General features: G+C 43.0%; 1 protein-coding gene across 3 annotated transcripts in view; it reads left to right on the top strand.

The window, feature by feature from the left end:
• Positions 1-7,830: 7,830 nt before the first annotated feature.
• Positions 7,831-13,845, top strand: part of nlgn3.S (neuroligin 3 S homeolog) — a 181,347-nt gene continuing 175,332 nt past the window's right edge. The window contains exons 1-2 of one of the 3 annotated variants that reach the window (XM_041574257.1): positions 7,831-7,979; positions 8,066-8,341. The gene's annotated coding sequence lies outside the window, so the exon portion shown is untranslated. 3 annotated transcript variants of the gene reach the window in all.

Here is a 13,845-nt window from a genome sequence, read left to right as displayed (position 1 = left end):
TATATAGGTAAGCCAATCATAGCCAGCCTCACACTGCTCAAGAGCCTCAACCAATCCCAGTCAGCTACACAATGGGTCTGTGTGGGAGTTCCCCTAGCCAGATCTTTCTGAGGCCATTACTCATCAGACAAAGGGAAGAAACAGAGAGTTCCAGTCAGAGATAAGTTTTATGGAAGCAGAGAAGGCCAAATAAGTATTTAATACACTTATTTATGTTTCCCTATTGTTTAATAGTGTGAGTAGGTCTGAATATTGAACCTGTATATGTGCTTACTTATAGTTCCACCAATTTCAGAACAATCCGAGTGCCAATTTCAGACCAATCAGAGTGCCAATCACAGACCAAATACAGATGCAATTACAAATCCAAGTGCAAATACAAAGGTGAATTGCTTACTGCTGCTATAAAGCAAATGCACAGTGCCATACTTAAGTGCTATACCTAACTGAGAGTCAAATACATCCACCATCTTATGTTATCTGACAAGACTGAACTGTTGAACTGCCTTTTATGGTTTATTCACCACGTGTTTGTACATGGAATATCCGCTGCACAAGCAGCAGTGTTATATGAAGAAAGTTGAAGTTATTAAAGAAGTTATTTAAAGGTATTGGTGTGTTCTTTAAACCTACTGCTTCCATAGAATGGCACTAGAGGAATTACAGAGTAAAAGAAAGTCTGATTAGACTAAAGGGACAGTGATTTCATAATTCTTCTAATGCCACAGCGCACAAGGCACTACGTAGTGCTGTGCCTGCCACAAGCTTCTGGGGACCAGATGCTAGGATCAGCACCCTTTTTAGTCAAATTGGTGATTGGAGAAAAATTCTTAATAAATTGTTGATAATAGTTTGAAAAACCAAGGAACCTTTGGGTTGCACGTAACGAAAGGGGTTGGGGCCAATCCAGGACAGCTCTCACCTTCCCTGGATCCATTTCTAGACCCTTGTTAGAAATATTAAACCCTAGAAACTGGACAGAAGTGACCTCAAAAGTACATTTCTCAAGTTTAGCATACAGGTTATTTCCTCTTAGTCTAAATAAAACTTCACGAACATGATTCCTATGTTCACACAAGTTAGAAGAGAAAATAAGAATGTCATCTAGATAGACCACTACGAATATCCCCAGCAGATCCTGGAAGATGTCATTGACAAACTCTTGGAACACTGCAGGGGCATTATATAAACCGAATGTCATCACCAAATATTCGTAGTGGCCATCCCTGGTGTTGACGCTGTTTTCCACTCATCCCCTTCCCTGATACGTATAAGATTATAAGCTCCCCTAAGGTCAAGCTTGGTATAGATCTTAGCGTCCTTGATTTGATCAAACAGCTCCGAAATCAAGGGAAGAGGATAGCGGTTTTTGATGGTGATCTTATTAAGACCCCTATAGTCAATGCAAGGGTGCAGACCACCATCTTTTTTTCCCACAAAAAAGAAACCTGCCCCTGCTGGTGAACAAGAGGGCTTAATGAAGCCCCTTTCCAGGTTTTCCTGAATGTACTCTCTCATTGCCTGGGCTTCTGGCAATGAAAGAGGGTAGGTTCTTCCTCGGGGAGGAGTTGCCCCAGGGATCAGGTCGATTGGGCAATCGTATGGCCTATGAGGGGGTAATTAACAAGACTATCCTTTACAGAGTCGGATAACCCCAAACGGAACTGACTATGTAGAGCCATGTCGTTCCACCCTGTTCCAACTGCCCACTGGCGGAACTCGGTGCAGTACACCTCCGCATCCCTTTTCCCCTGGCGCAACTTACGAATCGTGGAATTGGCAGAGTTTGCACGATCCGGATCATCGTACAGTATAGCCATGCTGTTAAAAAATGTGTCAAGAGAGTAACGGGCAGGGTCAGAAGAAGGCAGCCTAAGGGCCCAAATTTGGGGATCTCCCAAAAGCAGGGTCATGATGAACCTTACTTTCTCCTCACCAGATTGGAAAGAGTGAGGAAAGAAACTAAGGTACAGCTTGCATGCCTCTTTAAAAACAAAAAATTTAGTGCGATCCCCACTGAACTTTTCGGGGAACACAATTTTGGATTCATGGGGTCTAGTTGAACCCAAAGGAGCAGGAACAGGAACAGGTTGCTGCTGCGAAGCTTGCGTAGCCTCCAGCTGTTGGGTTAGATTGTGGAAACCCTGCAGGAGGTAATTTTGCTTCTGTTCGTGGTCCTCCAAGTGCTGTAACAGAGTGGTAAGAAGCGCTTCGGTGGTAGTTGGAGGAGCAGCAGCAGCAGCAGCTTCATTGTGACTTTCGTCCTCCATTGGGCCGTGATAATGTCATGGCCGGCACTCGATACCAGAACAAGTGCCAAGTACCCTGGTCTCGACTCGGCTTCACCAGTAGTGTGACCACCGTTGGGCTTTGGGAGGAGCCCTCAGCTTACTTGGGTGCCACCTGGACTTAACGAGGGGTGCAAGGCGAGCTGTTCTGGCTGGCAAAGGGGCACGGCTGTTAGCAGAGTCTTTTTGGGCCGAAGGTCACGGTACAAAGGATTAGGAAGAATTGTAGTCAGGCAGGCTGGGTCGAGGCAGGCAGATAGCAAGGATCGTCAAACAGGCAAAAAGGGTCAAAACCAGGTGATCAATCAAGGGGTTAAACAGAAGAGTAGTCGTAAGCAGGCAAAGGTCAGGATCCAGAAGTCAGAATAGTCAAAATAGCCAGGCAGGGGTCACAACAGGAATCAAACAGGTTCAGAAGAAAGCAGACAAATAGCACAAGGCTCAGGAGCACCAGGAATACAATCCTATCACGGGCAATGATTACAGAAAAACTGCCCCTTTAAATGCATTTAAACTTTGTGCCATTGCGCGCTGACATAATCACGCCAGCGCGCCTATAAATTACAGGAGTGCACGCAGCGCACACACTAGGAAGCTGGCACACAGAGGGAAGAGGAGCGGCGTGGCGGGCATCCCCGCCGCACCACTAGACTGCCAGGGCAAGGTATTTTTATTACAAATGAATCCTTGTCTGAATGGATGAAAGGGTTTATGATTTACATGAGCTGCTTTATGATGGAGCATCTAGAGCATGGTGTTAATTTGGTGAAGCACATGTATACTGTTTATAATACTTTCACCACATATGGTAGCAATGCATGGTTTAATTAAGAGAAAGTTTAGAGAGAAGCTGGAGGACAACATTTCTTTGAGTTTTGGGCAGAAAGACATGGGGGTCTGGATGGAATGGGTGGGCAGCAATTAACATTGGCAAATTAATCCCCTGGTTAAACGTTCATCCAGATAGAACAAAGCATGATTGTATTAAAAATGTTTTTGTTTAAAAAAATTTCAGTGCAGCATTTAGTAAGTAGGGGTAGAATTAAAAGGAATTCGAAATGAGTTTATGGGTATCCTAAGGTATCGTAAGAAAAATTGGACAAAGAAATTCTACTGGGCGGAATGGGGGGCCCATTCATAGAGCTTTAGAAAGCTTTAGCACTTTCTTGCATTGGTTTCTGGAATTAAGGTCAGTGCATGGCCCACTATTTAAGTATTTTCCTATTAGTGAGCCACAAAGGATCAACAGTCTGCGGGGAGTTGCTATCAAACCTAGAACTTTTGTTAAATGAATTTGGTGTTCCGGTAGCAGTTGAAACAATAGTAAAATTGACACAGAGATAGGAGTATACAGACTGCCAATTGAGAAGGTTATAAAGGCTAGGATATTAGGGAGGGATTTGGTGGCCAAGGACAAGGTCACACTAAAGGATTTACAAGCACTACTAGGCACTCTTAATTTTGCATGTAGGGTCATACCTATGGGGTGGATATTAACAGGAGTTTGGATGGTTGGTTAAGGAAAGCAAAGCAACCACATCATAAGATAAGATTAACAAAAGCAGCTAAATCTCCCCATAGACGCGACGATTCTTCTTGCCGAACGACCGATTTTAGGGAAGTCTGACCAATCCGTCGAAATTATCGTGCGGTTAGTGGGATTCGAACGATCGTACATCTTACGATTTTTCAGCCGATATCTGTCAGGAAATTGATTGGCCAGGTCAAAAAATTTTTGTCGGTCCCAGTGCAATCTATCTATTTTTGCAGGGCCAAGCAGGCAGCTCCCCTTTGTTTTTCCTGGCAAATTGGTCTTTTTTTTTTTTTTTTCAATTCGTACGATCGTCCCGAGAACATCGCGGTCTCACGATGAGGATCGTATCTTTTAAAAATCTCAACATTTATCGCCAGCTTTAGGCAGAGTTGTCATCAGACTCACCCCTGGTTAAAGGTATTTAACCAGGGGTGAGTCATGAGACATAATATCTCATTCAAAGCCCAACATGTCCCAGATGTGGAGAGCAACATAACATATGCCTTGTCTAGGGAGAGAAGGGAGCTTTCTTTAAGCTTGTGCCTAATGTTTCGAACAACAGCTCATACATGTCCTGATAATTTATGGTAGCTGGTGAACCCCTCTTAGAAGAACTGTACAAAAGGTCTGTATTTTAAAAAAAAAACATTCCACCTACAAAAGGGCGTGGAAAAGATGGCAGCTATTCTGTGAGTAATGGTGACATAAAAGATTTGCTGTCATTTTGACAGTACTTTACGAGGAGGGTAAATCAAAAGCGGGAGTTAGTGCCACATTAGCAGCTATTTTACATTTCTCCATAGCAGAGGGTAAACCAGATTAAACACACAACCCAGTAATTAAAATTTAATAAGAGGGGATAGAGTTTGAGGGCCCCAAAGTGCATAAAAGAGAACCAATAGTGAAAGATAGGTTACAGTTGATATTAGAAGCATTAAAAAGGTATGTTTGACCATTTTGAATGTCTACTGTTTAGAGCAGTTTCTGCACCCCATCTAATAAGAAAGTAGGAAAAGGTTTAATAGCCAAACACGGGCAGGTACAAGATAGGAGAGTGTTAATTTAGGTTAGCAAATAAAAAAAAAAAAAAAAAAAGGGGGGTTATGGTACAAACATGTGTTGATACAAGAAGGGAAATTGTTGATTTATATTAGTAGTTCTAAAATGGATCAGATAGGTAAAGGGAAATGGGTAAACATACAGGAAACAGGGGAGTGTCATGCCCGTTAGGTCAGTAAGGGAATATATGGCAGTGTGTCCATCTGGAGGGCAGCTATTGTTATTGCATGAAGATGGAACCCATCTTTCATTCAGCCTTTCAGTTTAGGCAGATACTGAACAAGGAGGGGATAGATAATGGGGGGGATCCAGAGAGGTTTGGATCACATTCTTTCAGAATAGGTGAGGCAACTGAGGTAGCAATGGGTGGGGAAAGAAGCAAAAGGATAAAATCACTGGGAAGAGGGAAGTCAAAGGTATATGGGAGATACAAAAAGCCCATAATTGATGCAGGAGAGGTGTCAACTCATGTTCTGTCATGTTCTATCACAACAGGAGGTGCAACAAATTACAACATTTTGATATTAGAGCATTTATTTATTCTCTGGGCGATAAAGCATGCAGGGGCTGCAGGTCAGCAGATTGGCTTGCCGAAGGAACACATGAAGATCTCTTGGCGGGGTAAGAGAGGTATGAGATGGGAACTGCAGAGAGGTATGTTTTTTAAGGCATTATGCTGGAATCCCATAAATTTGAATAACCTTACGTCACATAAGAAGCATCAACAAATATAATACAAAGGAGCAATTGGTGGGGGGCCATTTCCGCCTAGGGCATAGAGAAGGCCGGGAAGAAAGTTAATAGGGCCATGCAGAAATGTATGTGTTCCTCTGGTGTGGGTGTGATAAAGCATAACATATAAAATGTAAGTAGACACAGCTGTATAGGGAAGTCGGAGTGCATTTATCAGAGAGAGGTTTGGGTTTCTTCATTTGGAACAACAAGGTGTTCTTTAAAGATTGGTGGAGGTCACGGGTCGGGTAAATGGGCCATTGGAAAAAGATATGTGTCACCCCTCCCCTTTTTCCATTGGGTGGCGTCAGTGCGGCTCTAGGAGTTCGATTTGGTCATGGTGCAGGCCTACCTTTATGGATTCGCAAGTGTGCATCAGATTTGGACTGCACGGTCTTGTCTAAGGCATGCAAGAGACTGGGTTAGCGCGATTTATGCACAATGAGGGAGCAGGGGGTGGGCTAAAAAGCGTTCACGGAGGGCGCTCGGCCCCATGATCCCTGCTTCATGTTTGACCCATTTTTGGGCAGTGAGCCCATGTTTTTTGAGAATACATTTTTTTGGGCTGTGAGCCCACGTTTGGAGAATAAGAGCTGCAGCTGGGGTCAGGGTGTACCTAGTCCTTGATGCTTAAACTGTTAAATAAAGCCTGTGACCTCCACAGATTTTTGCCAAAATACGTCTCTGTGTTTTAATTGAATGGTAGGGTTACATCCTGGGAGGATAGGGGGTTCCTTAGCCTAAGGATTCTTGGTCTGGTATAGAGGCAGAGGTGGAAGGTCTAGCTGAGTCCTGTGAAATATCAGCAGGAGCAGAGGTGCTAAGCTCTTTAGACAGATACTCCGTGAAACAATCTCCACAAATCATTTTATCCTTCATGGCTGGCTTGTGACATGCGTTGCAGCGTTTATCAGTCTCTAGCCTATCCCTTTTCTTGCTGTGTTCCTCAATGGGAACAGAAGAACTAGGGATAAAAGAGAGGATATTAGTAGTTCACAGCTAACTAATGTGCAGTTTTAGATAATAGCTGTAGATATACCTAGCTGGCTTAGGAGCAGCTCTTTTAATGACAGCCGGACCCATGCTTGCAATGCCTCAATATAGTTGTATGCTTGCAATGCAACAACTAGGGCAAAGCAGATCAGCACCAGCAAATTTTCCACATCGTGGGAAAATGATGTCACTGCGTCCCCACTGAAGCGCATACAAGCCGATCAACAGCATGATACCCCGGCCACACAGGGTCCCCACCCAAACAAGCAGTTGTTACTTAGGGAGCAGGCTACGGGGCAGAGAGGACAGCCTGCAAAAAACTGTGCCCAGTAATCTTAGTTAATAGCCAGCAACAAATCTTCCAGAGGAAACCCCTGTTGCTCCCAGGCTGGAACAGAAGGAAAGACTACCGTGAGCCAGAATGGGAGGGCTTTATAGGTAAAAATTAACTGTTCCTTCTGTCCAGGCTGGGAGTAGCAGGAGTTAACCCATCAGTTTTTTCTATGTTGACAGGGGATGGCCAGGAAATAGGTATAATCTTGCAGAACCAGAACGTGGCAGCACTGTTCCACTAATAGTAATAATAAAAAGGCACTATGTAGTTAGGGTTGTCACCTGTTCGGTTTTGGCCCGAACAGCTCGGTTTTTCTAAGGCCTGTTCGGGTCTCAACTTTCTGTTTGGTTTTCAGCCTTGTGAAAACAGAACAATAATCTGGACAAGTTCCAATAAATGAAAACCAATTAAATACCAAGATACTCACATTTTGATGTTAGTTATTATAAAGTGCAGTTAATTTCTTGTTATTAAAAAAACAGAAATAAGATAATCAATCAGAAACAGAAATAAGATAATCAATCAAAAATAAGAAATAGTTTTTCTAAATGAGCATTGCTATATTTCAGAGATTCTGGTTAACTTATTAACTTACTGTATAATAGATCCCATACATGTAGTGAAAGAATTGATCTTACACATCAGGGAGAATAGATAGAGGTAGGGTTTCCAGCTGTGTGGGTTTCAACTGGACATCTCAGTTTGTCAAAGGGCTGTCCCATTTAAAACATTGCGAAAACTGGACAGAAATCCAGCCATTTGCATATAAGTGATGCAATAACCCTGACCTGGCATCATAACTCCATGACATCATTGTGCCTGCCTCTGATGTCATCATGCCCACCCCAACATCACTGCTCCTCCCCAATGCTATCTGCCTCTCCCCCTTTGTTCGGATTAAGCCACCAAACGTAAAGGCAAAGGTGGCAACCCTATAGTAGTAGTGGAAGCTAGCATGGAGACTGCACCATGGCAGAAAAGACACCAAAACCACTCCCTGAAACAGCGCGTCTCTCTGTTATAATTCTCAGCAGTCAAGGTCAGTGCTCGGCGACCCCACCCAATTTTCTAGTTATCTTGGTAACAAGCAACTTTGCGCTAAGGACTTCCTTATCTCCTATCCAGGAACCAGTCCATAACTGGGCATCACCGGAGGAACGCCAACAGCAGGACCACAACTTCAGTACAATCACCTAAACAGCCCCGGGCCCACAGCACCAGCAATCCCACTCATGGCAGGGGCGCCTAAACCACATCGGAGTTAAGCCCCGCCCCCTCAGCGCGCGTACTCCCCCCCAATCATCCTTCTGTGCGCGCTCCCGAAGCTGATGCTGGTGCTAGGGGGAAACCGGAGAGCGAAAGGCCCCGGTCAGACATACCCGGAGTGAAGACGCGGGTCGGGTGAGGCTTAACCTTTTACATTCCTTCTATAGACCTGATACATTCACCACCCCCTCCGTAACCCCACCGCCTCCCTCCCCTATATCCAACACTGATACCTCATTCCCATCCCTGTAGAGATCATTATTGCGCCTCGAGCAGCAGCAGCCTCAGCATCAGGCGCGAATAGTCCCAGGCAGCAGCAGCCAGGCAAATGGTTTCCGTCTAAATCTATAGGCACATCCTCTGCAATATAGATGCCTGTGAGCAATGCGCCGTCCTCCCCTCATGATCCCATCAAGTTTGTTTGTGCCCTACAACAGAGCCAACGACAGGGCAAGCAATCAGGAATACTTACCTATATGGCAAACCCATACACATCCTATAGATGATACCAGAAATCCCTATTGAAACCAGGTTCCCATGGCCTATATCACGTTCCCCCATTTATGTGTTTATATATTTTCCCACTTCATCTATCTTAAAAGCTTATATTAATGTCATTGGACTACCACTGCTGACAGGGTTGAGCAGGGAGTTGTAGTTTGACCAACATCTGCAAGCCATGTGATGGCTTGTATAAAGGATGGCCTGTTTGCATCCCCCTGGCTGATGTAAGACTGCATCTTGAACCTCAGTCTAAGGATGCTTGGCACTTGCAGTATAACAAACATTGTAGGTTGCACATATTCCCATTAAAACAAAATGGGTGGGCTCATTTCAGCCATGTTTGGTGTCTATTTAGCAGCATGGCCGGGAAGTTTCCCCTCATTCGTATTTTTAGATCAGGTATGTTCAGCCTCCTCCTGTGCTTGAATTGGGATTTCCATCAGCTGTAATAGGACGCTGGGAGTTGAACTGCTATACCAGTTGGAGGGCGACAGGTTGACATCCCTGCTGCGGGAGCATATCCATTGAAATAAAATGTGTGTGTGTGTTTAGCCCAAGCATGTTTGATTCCTTTTGCTGTGAAAACATCAGCTGTGTGATCCCGGAGAGAATTCCCCAGATCTAGAAAGCCTCCTGTGAAGTTTCTCTTCATCCCATTCACATCTATACAACTCCCATCCATGTCTATACAACTGGGGGCCCCTCTGGTTTAATGCTTTGATCATATCATTTATTAATTGTTTGCTCCCAAAGACCCCCAATGCAAGTGTGTACTATTCAAGTTGGCCACTGTGAATAATTTTTAGGCACATTGTCTGTTGTGACTTTGTGAACAGGGAGATACCAGATTTTTTTAAGATGACCAACAGAACAGAAGTATTTCAGCCCTCCCTGCACCAAAAAGTAGTTTATATTCTCTGTTCTTAAAACACAATGACATAGTTTGCCCCGTGTATAGCAAGGGTTATGCAATGCCTTGTACCAGATGCAAGGTGTTGTAGCTTGGTTTATTTGGTGTATTGCACTGTATCATTTAATATTACATACATAGAGACCTTACAAGGGAGTAAAAGGTAATATTTGACATTGGACTTTCTCTGTTATGTCTTGCTGGCATTGCTAGATTATAACCTTACATGCCCAGTGTCAGAGGGCTGCTAGTATTGGTCAGTGTAACAATTTGTCAGCTTTTAACAACTTGTTATATAAATGGTGGTTTATGTTCCTCCTGTTGTAAAATACAAGAATAGTATAAGTCACAGAGAAGTTCCATGACCATATGCTTTGATAAAGGTCCTGGAACTCCAAGTTGACTTCTAATGTGGTATGTTATTTTTTATTATCCACATGTTTCAATGAGCCATGTGACAAAAATTATATAAATGGTGGTTTATGTTCCTCCTGTTGTAAAATACAAGAATAGTATAAGTCACAGAGAAGTTCCATGACCATATGCTTTGATAAAGGTCCTGGAACTCCAAGTTGACTTCTAATGTGGTATGTTATTTTTTATTATCCACATGTTTCAATGAGCCATGTGACAAAAATTACATCACTAAACTCTGATTATAACTGATGATATTGCTAAGCTAGTATTTATAAGGATATTATTTAAATAATATTCATGGCTCTTGTGTATGATAAGGATATGGTTATATATGTCTAATTTGCATTATACTGTAGGTTAATAGAATATTATTCTCTCATAGTTCTAAAAACTGTGGTCCTGTGTGCAGCAGATTGTGTCTCTCTATGTGGTTACTCATGGGATGAAGATATAATGTTGAGTGGCTTTAATGCACTTTAAATGCAAACTGGATACTGTTGGAAGCATGCCTCAAGGTGCGTGCCCATTGTGCCTCCCATAGACAAATTGGAAAAGCGATGCCATGATTGTATCTCTGTTTACAATAAAATAGCAGAATAACAGCAGTTTACGCCTTTATTATATTTAAAATGTATGTTTTTTACAATTACTTCTGTTGTCTTTATTTTTGTAACATACTTTTGTACTTTCTTTTATGATCATCTTTTGCAGTGCAAGCACACTGAAATTCTTTCAGGGGAACCTACCCAAATTAGTTTTTTTTTTGCATAATGAAAGAAAATGTAATTTTAAGCAATGTTCCTGTGAGTCCATGATCACAGGGCAATTGATTACACTAGGTTTTATTTCCCATATTCAATTCAAGGAGTAATACAGTGGTTCCGCTTCCCCAGGCCCAATAGCCAGCCTGTTGCTTCCTGCAATAAAAGGGATAGTCCTGCTGTTCCCCACACAGTTCAAATTACAATCCAGTGGCCCCAGCTCACAGTTCAAATAACAATCCAATGGTCCCAGCAAAGGGCAAACAGTCCTGCAACTTCCCAGGCAAGTTAAATAATACTTGAGTGTCCCATGGATAGCACTTTGCTCATCACTCACCCAAACCACATTGTTTAGCCAGTCCATGCCAAGTTCTATATTAACCGGATTTCACTGGAAGGGACCACAGTTCCCAACCAGAACCTCCTCATGGTCAGATACTTTTCCCAAGTGGAATGGAGGGGTCCTCAGTACCCATCCAGCTCCTTGCTCAGGGATGGAACAACCCCAACCCACCTTGTTAACCTTTTTATCCCACCTTTGCCTGGGGTTATGGCTTCTCCCACCTGATGACTGTGAATAGCCTAAAGGCTAGTGATGTCACTTTAAGAAGGTAATACCACCTCAAGGCTTTGTTCCCAGAGGAGAAAAGGGAGGGATTTTTCCCTCCAAAGCAAAGGACAAGGGAATTTCAAAGAGACAACATGGAGGTCAGATGGAAGGGCCAGATAGATACTTACGGAGGAGCTAACTAAATGGCGGGTAATGACATTACAGTTCTAATATACATTAATTAAAAATGCTGATTACAGCTGTAGCTGAAGCCAGTGGGTTGACCCATGCAAGGCATTGTGGGTATTTGAGTGACAGCTGGATAAGGGCTGAATTCTGTGACATTGTTCTTAGCTGGATGCATTTATCTGTATAGAAAGAAAGGGGTATCCCCTCTAGAGGCATTTATGTTATTTTCTTCTTCCAGTAGGTGAAGAAAGGAGGAGCACAGTATAAATCCTTTCATGGGCCACTAAAGAGCAGCAAAAGTCATTTTAGGCCCATGTTTGTGGATGGAGGAAAATACTGTATATACTGTACATGCTGTAGTGTTTGTAGTGGTTGAGATCATGCTTTCTTCAAAGAAACAGATTGAAGTTCCTATTCAACATATATTCTGTGGAGTACAGTTCTACAGCATGCCAGGTACCCCTAGTGCATGGTGGTTGTTGGGGGGTTAGGTAGTTGCATGCAGGTGCAGGTCCAATCTGGTATTTTGTTTTGTTTCTCTCAAATCAGCACCACTGTGGTTAGCATTGCTTACAGTGCTGGGGTCCTGGGTTGAATTTCTACCAGGGTATTGTTTGTTTGTTCTCCCTGTGTCAGGTATGCTGGTTTGCTCTTACACTCCAAAAACATGCAAATGTGATAGGGGGCTCACAGGTTAATGTTATAAAGGGTGCTGTGTGAGCCACTGTAGGTGCCAAAATACCCATGCCATTGCTCATAGCATCAAATACCAGTAGTGGGTTGGTAGGAAACAAACATAGCTACAGAATGTATAATGCCCATATCATTAGCATCCTTATTGTAGCTGTATGTGTCCAGTTATACAGCAGACCTGTGACTCAACCGACCGTTTACTGAGGACCTTATTTACTATTAAGATACATTTTTTTACAGTTATGTGTGTAACAGTTTGCAAAATTCTAAACCTCAGATATATTTTTCTGCATTGGCTATGAACACACTGCTTCTAATAGTTTAAACCAATGCGATGCTTACAGTATGTTGTTTGAAATTTTGACATGTTGTACATTTAAGTGGAAGCAAACAGCTTGCTTCATGTTCAAGGGTCTGCTATAACATTTGTACTAATCATGGTATTCTGCTGAAAATCTGCCATATGCGCAGGACAAGTATATTTTCCCTAACTTGTTATAAGGGGAAGACTTAATACTGGTATGTGTGTTTGACATGATTCATTTTCAATAAATCCATGTATTTGATTCATAAATACTCCCATCATTATCAGCATTAGCCACATGCCCAGGTTATATGCAATACATGCAGTCTACTACTGCATGATAAGATGCATAATTGCTATTTAAAGTTAGTTGTAATTATATAGATGTTGTGACGTTTCATGGGTATAGTAGACCTGAGGGGCAGTATTGAAGTCAAGTATTTGTTGATATAATATGAATTTTTTTAGGGAATCAGTAAGAACTGTGAATACGTTGGACTAATGGACATACACATGAATTATTTGGACTTTACAACTGGGAACCTAGGTTTTGTAGACTTTGGATGCACTTTGGATTGAACTGGTTGACAAGTCTATAAATCCTCCTAACAGTTGCCTTTAACCAATGGTGGTATTGGTGGCAGGGGTTAAGTGTTTAAATACCTTTATCATTTGTTACCTGTGTGTTACACTTGAAAAAGAGTCTGTGCATCTCGAAACATGTTGTGTGGATAATAAAGGCACCTTCTGCAGCAGTTACCTGCGTCCGTGGTATCTATCCCCTATCTGACTTTTGGAATTTTGCTTTGGATGGGAGCAAGGGATAAGATACTGAAGTATCTACTTTTGAAGTAAGGGCTTACACCAGCTTATACCCTGCTGTTCACTCAGTCTGCCTGTTTGTGTTGTGATCTTTGATTGGTTGAATGTTTTGCCATTGTCAGGGAGCCGGGAGCTCCCTCCAGGGAGGAGTCAGGATCTAGGAGGAAGCCCACAAGGGAATCAAGGTCGCGGTGTCCAAAGGGTTAAGCAAGAGTTTAATGGCAGGCAGATCAGGATCAAATAACAAGAGTCCAGGCAGGGGGGGTCAAAACCAAGGCAGGACCAGGATTCAGGAATACAGGAACCCAGGTTCAGAGTAGCAAAACCTATTCTTGGGCGCCATTCTGGCGTCCTGGGGGCCTTTTTATATTCAAACTTGGCGCCAAAGTGACGTCATTGACGTCCTTACGCCGGCGTGTTTGCGCATGCGCGTTTGTGCATGCGTCGGCGTTGCGGCTCTGGCGTCCCAGCGCCCACGTGGGCCGACTG

Source organism: Xenopus laevis, chromosome 8S, assembly GCF_017654675.1.
Source record: "Xenopus laevis strain J_2021 chromosome 8S, Xenopus_laevis_v10.1, whole genome shotgun sequence".
Lineage (NCBI taxonomy): Eukaryota > Metazoa > Chordata > Amphibia > Anura > Pipidae > Xenopus > Xenopus laevis.
This window is presented reverse-complemented; position numbering and strand designations above follow the sequence as displayed.